This window comes from Oryctolagus cuniculus, chromosome 5 (assembly GCF_964237555.1).
Source record: "Oryctolagus cuniculus chromosome 5, mOryCun1.1, whole genome shotgun sequence".
In the NCBI taxonomy this organism is placed as follows: domain Eukaryota; kingdom Metazoa; phylum Chordata; class Mammalia; order Lagomorpha; family Leporidae; genus Oryctolagus; species Oryctolagus cuniculus.
In genome coordinates this window covers 35566027-35585363 of record NC_091436.1, presented here as the reverse complement: position 1 = coordinate 35585363, position 19337 = coordinate 35566027, and the positions used below count along the sequence as shown (strand labels likewise).

General features: G+C 39.6%; 1 protein-coding gene and 1 long non-coding RNA gene across 17 annotated transcripts in view; one reads left to right on the top strand and one right to left on the bottom strand.

The window, feature by feature from the left end:
• Window positions 1-19337, top strand: part of EYA4 (EYA transcriptional coactivator and phosphatase 4) — a 344532-nt gene that overhangs the window by 177525 nt on the left and 147670 nt on the right. The window contains exon 1 of one of the 16 annotated variants that reach the window (XM_070073547.1): window positions 15063-15314. The exons of 14 other annotated variants lie outside the window; for them this stretch is intronic. The gene's annotated coding sequence lies outside the window, so the exon portion shown is untranslated. Of the gene's footprint in view, window positions 1-15062; window positions 15315-19337 lie in introns of those variants that run through there. One more of the 16 variants, XM_070073550.1, reaches the window with a different exon arrangement.
• LOC138849585 (uncharacterized) lies at window positions 10621-18363 on the bottom strand. The gene is made up of 2 exons (XR_011388517.1): window positions 13215-18363; window positions 10621-12716 (listed from the first exon to the last, which is right to left on the bottom strand). It is a non-coding gene; the product is annotated as an uncharacterized lncRNA (long non-coding RNA).

Here is a 19337-nt window from a genome sequence, read left to right as displayed (position 1 = left end):
AAGTGATACTATGCACCAGTTATTCTGCCAAGCTCTGTACATAAGCTGATGGGGAAACAGACATAGGTCCAGTTTTCAGAGTGTATGAGCTAGCAGTAAGATAGACTTTAGATAGGTCAGAAACCAAATGAATGACAGATGCATTGTGCTAAGAGCTAAGAAGAGAAATATAAGGATGTTATGAGAAGGATTGGGGGAAAATACCTTAGTTAGACCAGTCAGGAGAGGTTTCTCTGTGAAAGCAAAATGCAAGCTGACATCGGAGGGGAGTACGAGGCCACCAATCTCACAGAATGTAGGCAAGGGCATCCTGGGCACTGGAGAGGTGATGAGATGCCTTGATAGGAAAAAGGGCCCTTTTTGTTTCCATGAAACTAACAGAAATCCAAGGTGACTGGAATACAGGAGATATGGAAAAGACTCATATGCCGTAGTATGTGGAGTCCTGCGCAGTTTATAAAGTCCGGGCACTGAGGGTTAAGGAGACTGACTTGCTCAAGGTCACCTTGCCAGTAGGTGAGATCATAACCGCAGTCACTCACACCTAGTCCTGGGCTCCTTCTGCTGTGAAAATCTCTTGGCTGAACATTTTCATACTTTGTCCAGGGCCATCATTATGCAATCAGTTAATGAACTGAAACTCAAATGGACAGTTGGGGTGTGGAAGACCAAATGCCCTTACATAAAGATCTTTTGGATTCTTATGTCCGAATCTGTTTTCTTGCCTTTCAAGGTGCTCTGTCACTGATGTCAGCTGTTCCCTTGTCTGTTTTTAGGAGCTTAAGACATGGAAATTGGCATATTTTGATTTTAGGCTAAATCACCTTTTAATAAGAGCCCAGTAAACCCTCCAATTAATATAGTCTGTGAACTTAGGTGTGCAAACTTTGAGACTTCTTCTGGTCAAAAGTAAGGTTTGTTTTGCATTTATTTATCTTTTTCTGTTAGGTAAAACTGTCAGATCAATATTAGTATCATAAGGCATTACTGATGTTTGGGGGTAAGCCTCTGTGTCTCTGAATATGTTTTCCATTGGTCAGGTAGTGTTGTAATACTGTTTGTAATTTTTAAAATTAATTTAACTTAGAAAATATGTACCCATTAAATGACACACATTCCGGTGGGTGGGATATTTATGTCAAGTACTTGATGTCAGAAACCACTCTCAGACTATTACCCTAAACTCTGAATCCATTATGAATAATCAAAGGAGTTCGATAGAAGGGGCAGTGCAGGTGTTCATAAAGCCAGCTTGGAGAGCGGTGCTTGCATCCAAAGCTTAAATCATGCTTACCATTTCTTTGTCTTTACTGAACAACTGCTATCAGGCTTCTGTCCCCAGAACCAGAGGATAGAGGAGGAAAAGGGTGTGCGTGTTGAGGGCAGGCTACATCTGAAGAAGGTGGTCCAGGAAGAGTTTATTTAACCTTCAGAGACCCCTCTGTCTCTGAATAATCACAAGGGAAGGCTGTAATACCCGATTCTCACAGGAAAGCTTTATTTTGAGTACTGAAAGAAAACTTTCCATGTGTCTCACATCTCTGCATGTTTGGTGAGTGAAGACATCAACTGCCTTTTTGTTGTTAGGAAATTTGTGAAAAACCTTTTAAGAAAGTGATAGAGCCTCTCTCACACAAAGGGCACATATACTTGCTGTCCAGTATAATAAAGAAAATGTCCTTTGCGAAACCTCCTGAAGTGAAATGGACACTATGAGAAAGGGTGACTTGATCAGCATAGCCCTGACTGCTAATGGACAACTTAATACATTATCCCTCATAGTATTTTTTTTTGTCTGTTCTACTTAATATGACTGGTTTAATTCTGTAATTATCACACAGTTATTCTTAAGTGTTGAAATTTAACTGAAATGTGATCCCTGTTAAACATAAGAGTGGGAATAAGAGAGGGAAGAGATGTATAATTTGGGGCATGCTCAGGCTGACTTGCCCCAATTGGTAGAGTTGGAAACATACCAGGGGATTCCAATTCAATCCCATCAAGGTGGCATGTGCCAATGCCATCTCACTATTCCAAGTGATCAATTTCAGTTCACAATTGGTCATAATGAAAGGACTAAGAGTCAAAGGGAGCACATAAACAAGTCTAGTATCTGCTAACACCAACCGATAGAATAAATAAAGGGGAGAGTGATCCAACATGGGAAGTGAGACACTCAGCAGACTCATAGAATGGCGGATGTCCTAAATAGCACTCTGGCCTCAGAATCAGCCCTAAAGGCACTCGGATCTGGCTGAAAAGCCCATGAGAGTATTTCAGGCATGGAAAGCCAAGACACTCTGGCAAAAAGATCTCTGTGAGTGAGATCCCAGTGGAAAGAACAGGTCTTCAAAGAGGGAGGTGCCTTTCTCTGAAGGGAGGAGAGAACCTCCACTTTGACTATGACTGTGTCTAAACAAGATAAGAGTCGGAGAACTCAAGGGGCTTCCATAGCCTTGGAAACTCATAACTGGTGCATGGGGAGATTACTGATGCCATAAACAGGAGTGTCAATTTGTAAAGTCAACAGCAGGAGTCACTGTGCACTTACTCCTCATGTAGGATCTCTGTCCTTAACGTGCTGTACACTGAGGCTTAATGCTATAACGAGTACTCAAACAGTATATTTCACTTTGTGTTTCTATGGGGGTGCAAACGATTGAAATCTTTACTTAATGTACACTAAACTGATCTTCTGTAAAAAAAAAAAAAAAAAAAAAAAGAAATTATCAATTCCCAACTTGACTCTCACTGGGATTAAACATGACAATAGGTCTGATCTGATTTCATCATCATTTAAAAAAAATCATCTATTATTTTTCACTTTATGTTTCTGTGTGGGAGCAAACTGTTGAAATACTTACTTAAGGTATACTAAGCTGATCTTCTGTATATTAAGATAATCGAAAATGAATCTTGATGTGAATGAAAGGGGAGAGGGAGTGGGAAAGGGGAGGGTTGTGGGTGGGAGGGACGGTATGGGGGGGGAAGCCATTGTAACACATGAGTCGTACTTTGGAAATTTATATTCATTAAATAAAAGATAAAAATAAATAAATAAATAAATAAAAAAGAAAATGTCCTTTGCAATGAAGAGCAGGCATGTTTACTATTCATTAGAAAGCATTGGAGCTCATGATTGTGTTGCTCAATGCACCTCATTGCATCTATAGACACCATGCCACCATGTGAGAACTGAAACTTGTGGAACAGTCACAAGAAAATGCTACTATTCTGGCTTCCATTACTGTTATAAGAAAATGTGTATTCTTATGCATTCTTGCAGCATCCATGGAATTGTGGCAGGCTGACTTTTTAGCTTATGAATAAGGTACTCAGATCCTTCAGTTCTTGGCAGTGATGAGGAAAAGATGCTAATAAAGACATGACTTTCTGGAAGAGAAGTAGAGAGAACCTCACTGGCCAAATAATGAGACTTGAGGGAAATTCATGGGCATCATTAGCGAACATGTTACCAAATTGTTTGGTCAAGAAGGAAATAAATGTCTCTCCGTTTTATTACATTAATGGGAAGAACTGGAGAAATGGCTGCAATCCAGATAGGTCCAAAGTGAGCTGTATGAAGGCATCCTGGCTGTTCTTATGTTGTTAATCTTGTTCTAGCTATGGGAAGTTCACTGACAATAGTTAGCTATAGATTTACTCATTGTGATAAGTAGTACAAAGAGACATCCTGGTCTAGAGGATATTCTGACACTCTCCAAACAGTATTCATGATTTTGTATTTTGTACCCTGAGCATGAAAGGAGGGAAATTTGCAACCACAGTGGGTAGAAATCAAGCAAATATCTGTAATTTTGATATGATCCCTGAGAAAATGAAATATGCAGTGTATAATTCTGTTATGGAAATATTCACCTTGGAGTTTTGCTCATAGGTGGGACATTTTAAGGCTTAATCCCTCTTGCATTTTATTACGCAAGCCTGAGACCCATTAGGAGAGCTGAGCAAAAGGTCTCAGAGTTTCTTGCAGTCAGTCAGAGCTGTCATATGGAGCACAGAACACTTGGGAAGATCTTGAGACAGGAGAACCCCCATGAAAACCATAGGTCAAGTATTTATTCACATTGAAACTTTTGCTACCCTGAATTGAAATCGGACATGACCCCCTAAATTTTACACACAAATGTGACCCTTTAAAATTATCCAGAAGTGTTATCTGGGGTGCCATGTATGCTACCAGAATTTGGGGTGCCATACGATTTCACCATATGCTTACTAATAAATCCCCAATATTAGTAAGCCCAAGAGGGTTCTTGCCTAATATTTAGAGAAGAATTCTAAATACTGGCACAGATAAACGAGGCAGCATGGTACGTTTTAAGCTTTTATTTAGTACAAGAGGTAGCTAGGAAAGTGAGGGTTTAGTTCAGGTTGGAGAGAGGGGAAAGTCTGGAAACTAGGGTAGCGTCCATACCACTCAGAGAGCAGGCCAAAAGCCATGTGCAACAAGCACCTTTAACTGCTATTCATTTTAAGCTTTTAGCTTTTATTTAGTGAGAAAGATGCATAGGAGAGTGAGAGCTTTATTGAGAGGTAAATCTGGGTTCATACCAAGCACCAGGAACCAGCCATATGGATCAGCATCTAAGCCAGGAAGCCTAGAGCACATGGCTGGAAGGCCATGCACCCTGGAGGTGCAGAGCTACAGAAAGCCCCCTACTGACAAGAGGCCAGGGAAGAAGAGAAGGGGCCAGACACATCACGTCCTAGGCTTTTAACCCACCTCCAAAGGGGAGTGGTTAATTAACCTGATTGGCTGGTTGGCACCCAGGTGTGGCCAGGTAGGGGGATGAGGTCACACAGGGGCGTGGCAAAGGTATCAGGTAGGGCGGGAAGTCACACAGGGGCATGGTGAAGGTGTGGTCTTCCAGTTTCACATCTAATCAATTTTAGCCTGTATGCCTGCCTACTTCTTTAGGGGTTGATAATGCTGATAAATGTGACTTATTAGACAATGAGAAACTGAGCTCTGGAATCTAGACAGATTTTTACAGTCATCCCACAGTCTTGCAAAACTCTCACAGCTGTTATATTGAAACATACAGAACTTAAAGAAGTTGTCATGTTAGCAAATGCCCTCAATTAAACCAGACTCCTTAAAGAAAATTACTACTGTACAAATAAAATACGAGTCAACCAAATACAGCAAACACCATAGCCATAGCCAGAAAGTGGGCATGGCTGCAAAGTGTAGGGGTTCCCCAGGCTGAAACAGATGCTGTCAGTAATGATGATCCTGTTGCCAAATATAGAAGCTTGCATGGATTGAAACCATTAGAAGTTCATTTGGTTGAGCCCTGAGCTGGCTGCCAATGAAAACCGAAAGTCAGTACACCTTGTTTACTAACACAGAGCTGTCCTCACCCCCAGTCCCTTGATCCCTCCTTTCCCCATTGTTACAAAGTCAGCTTCTTTAGGGAGAAAGATATTTAGGAGTGGAACTGATTTCTTGCTATCCCGAAGGATGACTAAACTTTTCATGCACCAATTTGTGTATGCCAATGAACTCTGAGAAAAGGAGAGGCTTAAAACTTTCATGGTGCTTTTATTTTGTTTTAATTTTTTTTTAGATTTATTTATTTATTTATTTATCTGAAAGTCAGAGTTACACAGAGAGAGGAGAGGCAGAGAGAGAGAGGGGTCTTCCATCCATTGGTTCACTCCCCAGTTGGATGCAATGGCTGGAGCTGTGCCTATATGAGCCAGGAGCTTCCTCCGGATCTCCCATGTGGGAACAGGGGCCCAAGGACTTGAGCCATCTTCAGCTGCTTTCCCAAGCCATAGCAGAGAGCTAGATCGGAAGAGAAGCAGCCGGGACTAGAACCAGTGTCCATGTGGGATGCCGGCACTTCAGGCCAGGGCGTTAACCTGCTGCTCCACAGCGCTGGCCCCATCATGATGCTTTTAGATACAAGTACCCAATTCTCTCCATCCTGCCCACCAGATGGAGGGAGGGAATGCCTGGATTCAGCTCAGGTGGCTCAAGCAGTGTTTGCAATAGGGAAAGGAAGTTAACAGACATTGTTAACTTAACTCATTGTTAATGGGTGGGGCCCATTGAGCCAGTTCAGTGTAGTATTCACTACTGCTGTCAGACTCACAGCTGAATTTTGCATGATTGTTCTATGTTTGCTTACTAGGCCCTCAGATTCTCCCGATCAGGAAGAGCTTCATAGAGAGAAGTACTGGTACTGTTGGGGTCCCACAGCCCTGATGACTTTTTAGGATCTTTGGCTCTCTGAAGATTTTTCTTTTTTTTTTTTTAATAATATAATTTTCCACTTGTAAAATCTTTCTTCATTTTATTTTTGGAAAAGCTGAGAGACAGAGAAAGAGAGAGGGAGAGAGAGAGATCTCCTCCTTTGATTCCATCTCCAGATGCCAACAACAGCCAAGCTTGAGCTAGGCTGAAGCTAGAAGCCAGCAGCTTGATCTGGGTCCCAACCACTTGGACTATTACCTGCCACCTCCCAGGATGCTCATTAGCAGGAAGCTGGAATTGGGAGCTTGGCCAAGTCTTGAACCCAGGCACTCTGATGTGGGAAGTGGGTGTCACAAGGAGCATTGTAACTGCTGTGCTCAAGCCCAGCAAATAATTTTTCTAATTTGAACCTCTGGCAAAAGGAGGCAGCCTCCACATGGAGATAACCCCAGGGATTCCAGCCTCATCACACCCCTGGCATGGATATCAGGTGCATTCCTTTGAAACAGGCTCCTGTCGAACTGAATGCCAGGCCCATGGAGGTCATGTAAGTCTTTAGTCTGCTATTCCCACATTGGAGTTGGCCAACTAATACTTAGTAATAAGATGGAAATGGGCCCAGCAAATCAAGTTGTCAAATGAAGTGGTGCATTCATTAATGCAGCCAGCCTGACACCAGCAGTATCTTAAATTCACATGAAAAAAAAAAATGGCACCTATGATCATCCCCCATTCTGCTACCTGATTTCACAGGAGTGCTCTAGATGCCTGGGCCTGGTCTACTTATCAGTTGTTGGCTATCTTACCTAATGATGTCCACCAAGCTGCTGTGGGTATTTAGCGTCCCCATCAGCTCTTCAGAACTAAAATAGACATTGTCTCTGTGGTTAGTGTTCAATCTTCATAGTTCTGGCTAATATACCTCTTAATGAAACAATGTATTTTCATTTCTCTTGGAGTGTTGCTTTTGACTTAATTGTTTGTTCTGCTACATAAAAAGCTACCAACTGGCAGATTAAAAGTATCACTCTGGGATTGCAAGTTGTGGAAGTGGTTGAACAATCAGAATCATTCATAGATTATGAAAGCCTGTTCTCTAATGAGAACCAACTGGAATCAAACTCTGGATCTGCTTGCACCTGCAGCTTGACCACTGCTTTGTCATCATGCTGGGCATATCGTGCAGCAGGGTCACAGGCTGGATTCTAAGTCAAGGACACTGAGTTCCTGATGTCTAGGTGATGGCATGGCAGCTTTGTCTCCTGCCAACAGTGGACTAGTTTGTCTTGATGAGACACATCAGATGTCCAGGGGTCACCCTTGTCCATTCCTGAAAGAGGGACTGAATTGGAACCCCTCTTGGGATTGTCAGTAGCACGCCGCTGCTATAAGACATTTTCAGGTCCAGTTAGCCAACTCCATACCATGCTATTGTGGCCCTTGAAACTAATTTATGTAAGTCTTAAGATGGGGCATCTTGTATCAAAGAAGAAAGGGCTAAGAGCTAAGGTGTTTGATGGCCCTTCCTTGTTCCTTACTGTTCATAGGCATTTTATATTGCTGAGTGTTGAAACAGGCTTCTTAAAATCAACTCAAAAGATTTAAAACTCTTCTACCCTGACCACCTCCTGGTCTACACACATTAGTAAGACAATTTGGTTAGTGAATAAAACTGGTTCCAGTTTCGAGTCATCTTCATTTTGGCTTCTTTCTTGGTTATACTCAGGATGAAAGGGGTAGGAAGGTCTATAAAATCATTTGGAAATTAGAGATATCATCTGGATCACTTATAGACATAATGGTTTTTTTTTTTTTCTTTTCCCTAATAGCTACCCCAGGGAACCTGATTTGGTAATACACTCTGTGGGTGGCAGCTTGCCCAAGAGGGGGAAAAGCAATTCAAGCTTATTTTGGTTCAGCCACTTGAATTTTATTGTTGGATTGAAGCATCTGGATCATAATGATATTGGTCACATGGTTAAATAAACAGCTCACCAGGTTCCCCTTCAGTGAATCAGTCAGATCAATGCTGGGTAATGTCTGGGTTTCTAAAGTTTTATGAAATTGACCTAGTTCCTTTTACTCCTGGTCTTTCTGGAGCGAGAGGTCTGTGTGTGAATAGTGAATAGTTAAGAGAAATGGCGAAGTTGTACATATCAGAAAGTGAAGCATGGTTTTGTGGTGACAGGGAGCAACAACTTTAAGTGCCTATGAATAGGAAACTGTACACCTGAGAAGTGCAGGTGTTGAAGGGACATGATTGATTTTCCATCCCTCAAAGCCACTCCTAGAGCCTTTACCTGGAAGGAAAATGTCCTGTTTTAGCTCTCCCAAGCTCTAAAAAGCACTGTTAATTCAACTAAATGCTGGCTGTGCCACCCCCATTCCAAGCACTTTTGACTTGAATTGAACATCATTTCCCTTAAACGAACCACACAATCTATCCACAACACCATGAGGTGGCTCAGATCCTTTACCTTCCATACAAAGAAGTCCACAAACACCTCCAAATGTCTTCCTAATTTTTCCCATAATTGTCTTTCATTCTTTCTATGGTGCAAATAAATGCTACTGGTTAGTATTGAAGATAACCTGGACAGATTGAACTGACTGGCCCTGAAAACATGTACTAGTCTCAATTCCTAGCAATGAATTGGAAATCTTAATCCCTACCCACTGTTCTATAAGCCATATTGGAGGTACCATCCATCTGTGCCTACCCAACTGATGTCAGTCCCACTTATGGGATTCTAACATTATAAACAGTACTTTATGGGACTCTACGTGCATACCTGGTATTGTATTTGTTTGGAAAACTTTCATATTAATGATGTCTTGAGATATTTGAGTGTTTAAGGATTGTAAATCAGAGTCTTGAGACAAATATGAAGCTCTGTCCAAAATGAAGCTACCGTTGGTCATTCAGAGGAGCTTCATGGAGGGGTAACTGACTCATTAATAATTCATGCCCTGTGGGTTGTTATCCCACAGTTAGAAAATGTGATACAGAATTAATTCCTGATTTTAGCTGAAGTGATCATTAAAACCATCTTGGCCACAAAATGTACTTGGATGAGGCTCAAGTCAACCATCAGGTTGATTACAGATGACAGAATTGCACTAGACTTCCTTTTGTGGGGCATGTTGGTATCTGCAACTGCTAATATATTCTCTTATACCTGGATTAGTAACTCAGACTAGGTAGAAAGGCAATATAAAAATTCAGGATAAAGCTACCTGGGTCTCTAAGGTTGACTTGGATGGTTTATGAGATTTGTTCAGCTGACTTCATGTGGTAACCTATAGGGCATGACCAAGGTCAGTTCTACAAATTTGACTAATCCTGCTATTTGGAGTCCTGCCCTGGAATGCAAAGCAGAGGAAACGTTATCAGATTGGCTAGTTTGAATAATTTCCATGTGCTTTGGGCCATAGAGGTGGTCCTTAAGTGCCCTAGGTGATTTAGGGCATGAGAAATAGGACTTAGTGTGTGAGAAGTTGGTAAAGGACAGACACCCTTGGGGGTATCCTCTCTGGATTGGTTAGTTTGCAGACTCCAGGGCAAACCTCTTTAGTACCTCTAAGAAATGATTAGCCCTGGGAAGGGCAGCCTGTCCTCAGTGAGTCCATAAATGTCAGAGCATCAGAATGTAGAAAATATGAAGACACAATTAATAGATTTGACCCTGTGATAAATAGGTGACAAATAGATAAATACAAACTCCAGAAAACACAGTAAAAGTGGGGAGTCTGCCTGGAGCAATTACTGTTGTAATCCAAATAGGAAATGACAATGGTTTTCCCTGGAGGGGATGACTAGGGAGATGGAGAGAAGTGAACAGAATTGAGATATTTTGAAGTTTTCGCCAATTACATTTGATGGAAGATTTAGAATAGAGTTTGAAGGAAGAGAGGACTCAGTGACTCTGGCTTCTGGCTTTATTAATATAGAGCACAGTGAACAGTAAAGATAGGATTAGGGTGGAGAAGTTGTAAAGACCCTGCAGGCTACATCAATACTTGATATGGTTGTATAAATATTCATATAGAGATATAGATCAGGCAGGAGATAGGAAAGAACGGCTCTCAGATAGTGGTAAGAATTTGAGAATCTATAGTATAGAGATTGTATTTAAAGCATAGGACTGGATAAATTGCCTGGGGAGGAAATACAGAATTTGAATTTGAATTTGAATCATGCATTCACCTGCTTGACCTGCTTCACTCCATTAAATAACCTATGTGGTCCCCAATTGTACCAGAGTTTGTCAACCTTAATAGAAACAGATGGAAGAAACTTAAACAAATAGCAAGTGTAATTACTGCATTGATTTCATATGGTATTGGCTAGACAATGATGTGGTCATGATTTACTAAATATTTATTTAAAAATAGGCTTTCTTAGTTTTTTTTAAATGTAATATTCTACTGTAGATACTATGTTCAGTAGCCTGGCTAAGGTAACTGGTATAGTTTGTAGACAGTACAAAAGAGGACACCATGGGGGTTGGCATTGTGGCCCAGGGGGCTAAGCTGTTGTCTGCAGTGCTAGCATCTCATATGGGCGCCAGTTCAAGTCCCAGCTGCTCCACTTCTGATCTAGCTCCCTGCTAATGTGCCTGGGAATGTACTGGAAGATGGCCCAAGTTCTTGGACCCCTGCATCCAGGTGGGAGACCTGGAAGAAGTTCCTGGCTCCTGGTCTAGCTCTTGCTGTTGTGACCATTTAGAAAGTGAACCAGCAGATGAAAGTTCTTTCTGTCTTTCCTTCTCTCTCTGTAATTCTGATTTTCAAGTAAAATAAATAAATCTTTAAAAAAAGAGAGAGAGAGAACACCATGGCGATGGGAAGGCAAAGAAGAGCAGGCATTCCCAAACACCCTGCTTGTGCTAAAGTTAAGGGGAATGCGGGAGGTGAGTAGCCAAGGGGAATATAAAGGGTGTACCTCATGAAACTGCAGTAACAGATTTGTTTTCTTTATTTACCAAAAAAAAAAAAAAAAAAAAAAAATGTGGCAAGACTTTTTCTAAAGCTAACAGATGTTGTTGTTGATTAAACTTAATCTCATTTTGCATATTACTTTGAAGGCTGTTCAGGCATTCAGCAAATGCCAATGTAGCACCAGCAATGTGCAAGTCAGTGCTATTTAATGTATCTGCTGTCAGCAGTTCCTAATAGCATCACTTTTATCAGAATGTGGGGCAGGCCCTCAATGAGGGCACTTAAATCATTGAAAGGTGAAATCAAAAGGGCTGTACAGTTTTTGGAGGTCAGGGTACCATTTTCAACATTTTGAAACATAAAGGAAACCAAACATTTTCCCATAATAGGACTCTGCAGGCTTTTAAAAACACCTCGTTCCTTTGATTTGGCTAATTTATTAATTCATTTGTACCTACAGTAAGTTATAATAACTGGCAGTTTTGATTGGCAGTTATACGCTTGATTTTAAATATACTAGTGGAAACAGTTAATGTTAAATGAAATCGTTTGGTAGGAGCAGTATTCTAAAGTAGTGGTTCATGTTGAAAAATACAAATACTATACCATTGACCCTCTGAGATGGAAGCCTCCCTTTCACAGTTGGAGAAACCAACATGAGGGAAGAATGATTTACATGTTTGTTTTAGATCACAACATGGTATGTTGGAATCAGGAGGGCATCCCCATGGTCTCTGGTCACAAAATGTATTGAAAATCATCTATGTAATTTTCTTACTGAGTTAAAACAGTAAAAAGTAAAGGTATGCCTTTTACTTTTATGTTCCTAAGAACACTTTGATGGTCTGGCATAAACTACAAGAAAGACTGTATTTCTTAGAAAAATTGTAATTATTTGTACTCATTAAGAATTTGAACTGCCAATGATGTTTGTTTATCTTCACATTTACATTGACAGTTACTCTCTGCTTGTTGTTTCCACATCCTCCTTCCCCTGCCTGGAAATTGGGAAAGAAAATTCGAATCCAGACAGCCTTCATTAGGGCATGAACAATTTATTTTGTCCTCCTCAGAATTCTGGACATGGTTCATTGGGTCTCTATTATAACAGGAACAGAGATGTATTTTGCTTCAATGAATGTTTCTGGAACTCATAAGCATTTAGAAAATATTGAATGAGTAATAGTCCCTTAAGAAAGCAGCCATTTCCAAACATATTCTGTTGAACTTAAGAAGTCTGATTTATACCACGATATTCAGGAAGCTCTGTTTGAGAAGATCTGGCTACAAAAACATTACTTTTAGTGGCCCTAGCCCTACTAAGAACAAAGAACTGTCCAAATAGGATTGTTGCATTCTAAAATAATCAAGGGAATGGGCATTGTGGTGCAGTGAGTTAAGCATCCTATATTGGAGTGCCAGTTCAAGTCCTGGCTACTCCACTTCCGATCCAGCTTTTTACTAATAGACTTCGGAAGACAGTAGATAATAGCCCAAGTACTTGGATTTCTGCCACCCATGTAGGGGACCTGGATAGAGTTCCATGCTCCTGGTGTGGGGAGCAACTGGGAGCAACTCGGACTAGACTAAGTTACTGGAATTAAGACTTATTCTATGCATCTGCTCTCCCACAATATGGCGCTGGGAGAGGAGCAAACAGCTTCTACCCAGCTGCCTTTCACCAACTTGACAAGCTGCAGGAGCTGCTCCTGATTGGAGGAGAGCAGCGTACTCGGCGTGTGGGTAGCAGAGTTGGGATTGGTGGAAGAGGACTATAAAGGAGGAGAGAGACAACATGCACCAGGAACATCTAAGGGGAACATCTATCTGAAGGAACACCTGTGCAGCCCCCGAGAGAGCCGGCCGGCAGTGTGCCGCTCCCCTGCGGAAATGGGGAAAAGTGGCTAGAGGGAACCGCCCTTCCACAGAGGTGGAAGGGTCGGTAGCCAACCCGGGAAGAACCAGCAGCAAACCCGGGGAGGGCCGAGCAGATGAAAGAACAGCGCAGGGTCCTGTGTCGTTCCTCCACGAAGACGGGGAGTGACACCTGGCTTTGGCCAGGCTGAACCATGGGTATTGTGGGTATTTGAGAAGTGGACAAGTAGATGAAAGATCTCTCTGTCTCCCTTTGCCTTTCAAATAAACAAATAAATCTTTTTTAAAAATAAAATAATTGAAGGTCAGTTTGGATGCCACTTGGTGCACTCTGGATTTGAGTTCTGGCTTCACTCCCAATTCCAGCTCCCTACTAATGACCCTGAGAGGCAGCAGGTGATGGCTCAAGAATTTGGGTGCTTGCCACCCACATGGGAGACCTGAATGGAGTTCCCAGGTCCTGGCTTTGGCCTAGCCGAACCCTGGCTGTTGCAGGCATTTTCGGAGTGAACCAGCAGATGGGCTGTTTCCCTTTCTGTCCCTCTCAAATAAAATGAAAACAAACTTACAATACATAAATCAATGGGCTCATTTTATAGACTTCAGTAGAGTCAGACAGTTTTCTGTCGTTTTAGCCTTGTACTGAAATTTAAATTTGTTTAAATTTATATAAAAAGTCTTTGTTATATATATAAAAAAAAAAACCTTTGTATTCAAACCTGGGCTGAACCTGTGCTGGAGGTGAAAGGCTCCTGCTTATCCAGTTTCACAGCAGTCGATTCTAGTGGGGAGAGAGCGCCGTCTGCAGTTCCTAAGCAACTGGGGTTTCTGTGGTACTGCCTAAACTTGACATAGGAAATGACTTTTCACTCAGTTGCTCCCTTGAAAATGAATTTGGCTTAAAAAATAATTGTGTTACAAATTACTTAGAGGAGGTATTTGCTCTTAGCCTGTAGGTCACTATATCATTTGGGGCCAAACTGTAAAGATCAAGAACAACGAAAGGAAAAGAAATAATCCCAGAATTGTATAAACAAGTTGGAGGCAGTAATTCCCATAATGCATGTAAGTGTTACATTGAAATACTGAATGAAGACCTTGGGAGATGAATTCAGACTTTCTTTGGAGACAAGTGAGACATGTTTTAAAGAAATGAGAGGTGAAAGTTGCATGATGTTGTTTTCGCTAAATAAAGCCTTTTTATAAGCTTTTGGGAAAAAAAAAAAAAAAAACTAGCGTTAGGCCAGATAATAGACTTATTTGTGTTACCTTTAAGATTTGAGTTTAGCTGTTGTACCTTTTTATTCACAAGAATTTAGCATACCCCTACTCTTCTTTGTAAATGTGAAAATGCATTATTTTAGAGAACGTGTTATATCAGAAGATAATCTCTGTGTGTGCATTTCTGACTGCTTCCAACCCTTCCCCTACCTCAAGTGAAAATATATTTAAAATGAATTAAATGAGACTACAATTATCTTCTAATTTTGTGGACATGAAAGTGTGCTTACAGGGACAAGAAAGTTTTGTACTTCTTGAGAGAAGTCATAATGAAAGTGAAATCTTAGCTTGTCTTGTCCCTCATCCAAAAAAAAAAACAAAAAAAAAACACCACCAAATAAACAAAAAAAAATTCTGGTTGGAGTATCTCAAAGAGGGTCATCCTTGTTGATATTAACTTGCCATGAAGTACTCAGAAATGTTCGGCTTTATAAGAAATTTAAAGTAAAATTTGCTTTTTGGAAATTCAATTCAGCAATTTAACTCTTTGAGTAGTCAAACGAGTAGGTTGTGACTGTGTCGGCGTGGCAGCAGGTTGACAGGATCTAGCAGTCAGTAGATGTGATTTCAATAAAAGCACCTCGGGACAAATGCTCTACACTACATCCCAGGGAAAGCCAGGGGGCTGCTGATGAGGGTGACCTCGGACCGCGAGTCATCTTACTATAAACAGAAGGGCGTGGAAAGCCATTGGTCAGAGCCAGGAGTGTTTACTATCCAGGTCTCCTCCTAGTTAACCTACATAACCACACAACTCCTGGAGCTCAGAGGTTCAGGCCAGAGCTAGGTGTTTTTTAAGGTTACCTGGATGTTGGTTAGAGACCGAATCTCTCAGAACATTTTGTAATCCACAAACCAGGTTTCATTCTACTGACTGATACTGCAGACTGGAATTTATTGGCTGTGGAACCTCACACACCCACACACAAAACTTACTTCCCAATACAACTGGAATTCATTTCAGTTTTTTTTTTAATTGACTTTGAATGAGGTAAGTTTGCATTTAGCTTTTGAATGGAGCATTATCATTATTATGTTAAATGGGTGGTCATATGTTTAAATAGAGACAGTTGTATCTCAGAGAAAGATATTTCTCTAGTTAAAATGACTTGTTTAGATTTTTGGCAGTTTTAGATGGAGAACAATAGAAGAAATATGTACATAGAAATTGAACAAGTAGATAAAGAAAATTCAGAATCTGCCCATGCTTAAGTCTTAAAGAAATATTGTCCTTGTTTTCTTCATAAAAATGCACTGTTCTAATTCCATTATATTAATGCTAAGAGAAATGCAGGTAACAAGATAATTGATAATTAATAGATTACATTTCACTACAAACTATTAAGGAGCAATTTTCTCCTAATAGATATTTGCTACTGGATTTTAAAACTAATACCAGTCAAATTAAGGGTTTTTTTTTTTTCCCTTGGTAATTTGTTTTGAAATGTTATGTTAAGTTTGATTTTTTCAGTTTGAAATGTGGGCATATCAATGATAAGTGTTTCGTATTTTTAAGAGAACAAGTATTACCCTTCACGTAGGGGGATTGATTTCTTTCTAGAACAATTATAGTAGATCAAGTTTAACTTCTTTAAAAAGTTCTGAATTTTGAGGTGCCTTCCACCTCATTTGTGTGTGCACTTGACCATGTACTTTGATTCAGACCTTGACTGAGAAGCATTGGCATATTTGGTTGAAATGGATTAAGTGTATCATTGTATTCTGGAGTCTCAAGTGAAAACTGTTGTTTTGCTGCATGAGGGGACAGAGATGTGAGTGAATTTTCACAATAGTAACACCGTCTTAAAGAGTAGTTTCTTTCAACACAAGGGAAGTAAGGTTAGCTATGTCGGTATTATTCTTCTTGTGAGGAAAAAAAAAAAAAAACAATTCAGGAGGAGAAAATATCCCCTTCTAAGTATCTGTGAAAACTGATTTACTGCCAGAGTTAGAATGTTTAGGGAACCTGTTTCAGGAAAGGGAGGATAAATCATCCGAGCCAATAAGTTTTCCCGTTCGGTTTCCAGGGTCGCCTGAGCGTCAGTCAGCATTATCCAGTTTCCTGCTGCTTTTCTTAGCTGCAGTGACCATTCACTGAAGCGCCGTGCAATTGATCAATGATGTCGCACCACCTAATTTTGCTTTTTGTCTGTTTTCTAACCAAAAGTTCAGTTTTCAAAAATGACGCAAAAGAATGCAAATTCCCACAGCTATACTCATGCAGTGCTTTAGGTTTTAACTTCTTATGCAGGAGGTGGAGGGAGAAAGCAGCCAGGCTTTTATCTCCACTTTCTCTCTTTCCTTATCCAATTTCTTTATAAATGAGTGCGGTTAGAATTTTCAGAGTTGTGTGCTCTGACTTTGTGAGGTCGTTCCCAGCCACCCTGCTGAAGAAAGGTGGTTGTGTGCGTCCAAGGGCAGCCACACATTTTCCTATAGGGAAATTGTGTAAGCCAATGTTAAAGGTGATGCAGCTGTTGAAGAAATACAAAAGCCAGATGACTTCATAAGTGTGCACTGAGGAAACCGGGCTCCATTGTCCTTAGAACAAGCTCTCCAGAAAGCCATTTTAATTGAGGTCAAAGAGGAAAAATTGAAAGTATATCTCAATTATTTATTAGGTTTACCAAGAATGAGACATTCGCTACAGATAGGCCTAATCTACAATCCTTTACTCTTTAACCCTTGAGTTCTCTTGTTGGGTGCATTATTTTCTATGGAGAATGACAAGAACCCTCAGAGGATAGACAGATATATAGGGCCACAGAAATTGTCAAGTTAACTGCCTAACTGCTTGTCCATTTAGGCAATCAAGTTCTGCATTTAAAAATTCTTGGAAGAAATGGTCTAATTTTTACTTGAAGTTACCCAGTTAATGAGGCTGTTTCTTCTGACCACGTAATTGTACATGTGAATTATATTTCATATGGAGCTGTTTTCTCATACGCTCTTCATAGTTTTCAGGTAATTCAAATTGTTAATTTAAGTTGATAGAAAATCTACTCAAACAGAACTCTCATAATTTGCATTTTCAATGTGTAAATTATGCTTCTATTTGTGTTTTATTATATTCTGGCTACAAAGAATTTCATTTTAGGATTAAAATTGGAGGACAGGTGATTTATAAGCTTTTTAATAACAATGCTCAGGTACGATAGAGCCAATATAAAACTACTTAACAACAGATTTGAAAACTCAAAAGTGCTGCTGCAATGTTATGAAACATACCAGGATAAAATGCAACATGTTACACATATGTTTTTCTTTTTGTATAGAGTATAATTTTAAACAGAAAAATAAAGATGCCAACCCACATTTCAAAATTATGTGTTTATAAAAGTTATTTTAATGAGACAGCTTAAAAATTTGAAAATATAGCTGTTCATGATTATTTTATCAAAATGCTATGCCAAAAACTTTTACATTTATATCAGATATATTCTGTTCAGTTTAAAATTGCCTTTAAAATTTTATTTTTTGCAGTCTATCAATGTATTTTTACAGTTAAAAAATTTCTCAATTTCCTTAAAAAGTTAAGGTGATACTATTAGGAATATTAGGAGAGCCTTTAAGTAACCATTGAAAATATTCTTTGCATATATGTACACACACAGTGTATGTATATGCATACATATATATGTGCAGATATACACACAAACTCAAGAGAGACTAACAAACTTCTACTTACGAGTTCAACAATTTTATATTGATAAACCAGAACATCTCCATAGTCAATTATTGTTAATTTGGAAAGGGTGGTTATTGGTTATTCCTAATAGGCAAATGATTTTTTTGTGCAATAGAGTATGTTGCATAATGATTGATATTGCTGTTTTTAGAATGTGTGATATCTAGTCTGTGCCTGTAGCCAAATTCTTTTGAAGTTTCATGACTAAGATGAGCTGAATTTGTTAAAGTGGTAAAGGTCTGGGTTGTCTGGGGTCCTGTTGTGCTTGGCAGGTAATGATGAATGGGGAAGTTTTTCTTAACCTTGTGGCCAAAACATTCCAGTACCTTTAAAAGGAAAAAAAGAAAAAGAAAGAAAGATGTATAAGATGTTTCTTAAAACATAAACAAGTTTCCTGTATTTCGGGGATGAGAGTAAATTCTTTTAAGATTATTTTTAAAGCGTTATTTGTGAGAATTCACAAATCTTCACTTAACTGGAAGGCAATCTAAAGTTAAAGACTTTTGCAGGTAGTACAAGGGAATCATTCTTCCTGAAGCAGTGTGGAGAAGCACAGTAGAAACAGCAATTTCAATTTAATTGCACGGGATTCTACCAAATTAACACTATGCTCATTAAATTATGATTAGCATCTTGGAATAGAATATTCCATCTTCCTTTTTTTGTTTTTGTTCCAATACAAGAAATTAGCTTTCTGGTGACACACAGGACTACCAACAAACATGTAAACAAAGGGTACAAAGGAAACCAAGCAACATGGGCAAATACATCTTGATGTGTTTACAAGGCACATTTGTAACTTTTTGTTTAAAATTTATGCACAGTATGAAGGCTGGACAATTGATTTTCATTACCACACATAGAGTAGAGGGGCTTTTCTGTGAGCTGTAATGTGGTATTTTAAGGCATCTTAAGGTTCCTTTTGTGACATTTTAAGGACTGAGTTACCTTTGGTCTGTTGGGTAATATGGAAACAACATATCTTTAGAAGGAGTTTTGAAATTTTCTTTAATAATTCATGCAGCAATATGGTGTTTTTGGCAGGTGGCAAGGGACCATGATGGCATACTTACAGAGATATGTGTTTTAGGACTTTAAAGGTTAATGTGCTTTGACATTTGTTCTAATATCTGTGTACTGTATATAAATAATTATTCTTTATTTTCCTGTGTTTTGTTATTAAGTTGCTTTTTAACCTTGTTACGAACTCTCAATTAGAAAACTATTTTGACATTCATAGTTGATGAGGAGTTATAGACCACAGGATTCTTTCACTTAAAACATAATTTCTGCTGTGCATGTGTGATTTTGTCTAACCTTCCTCCC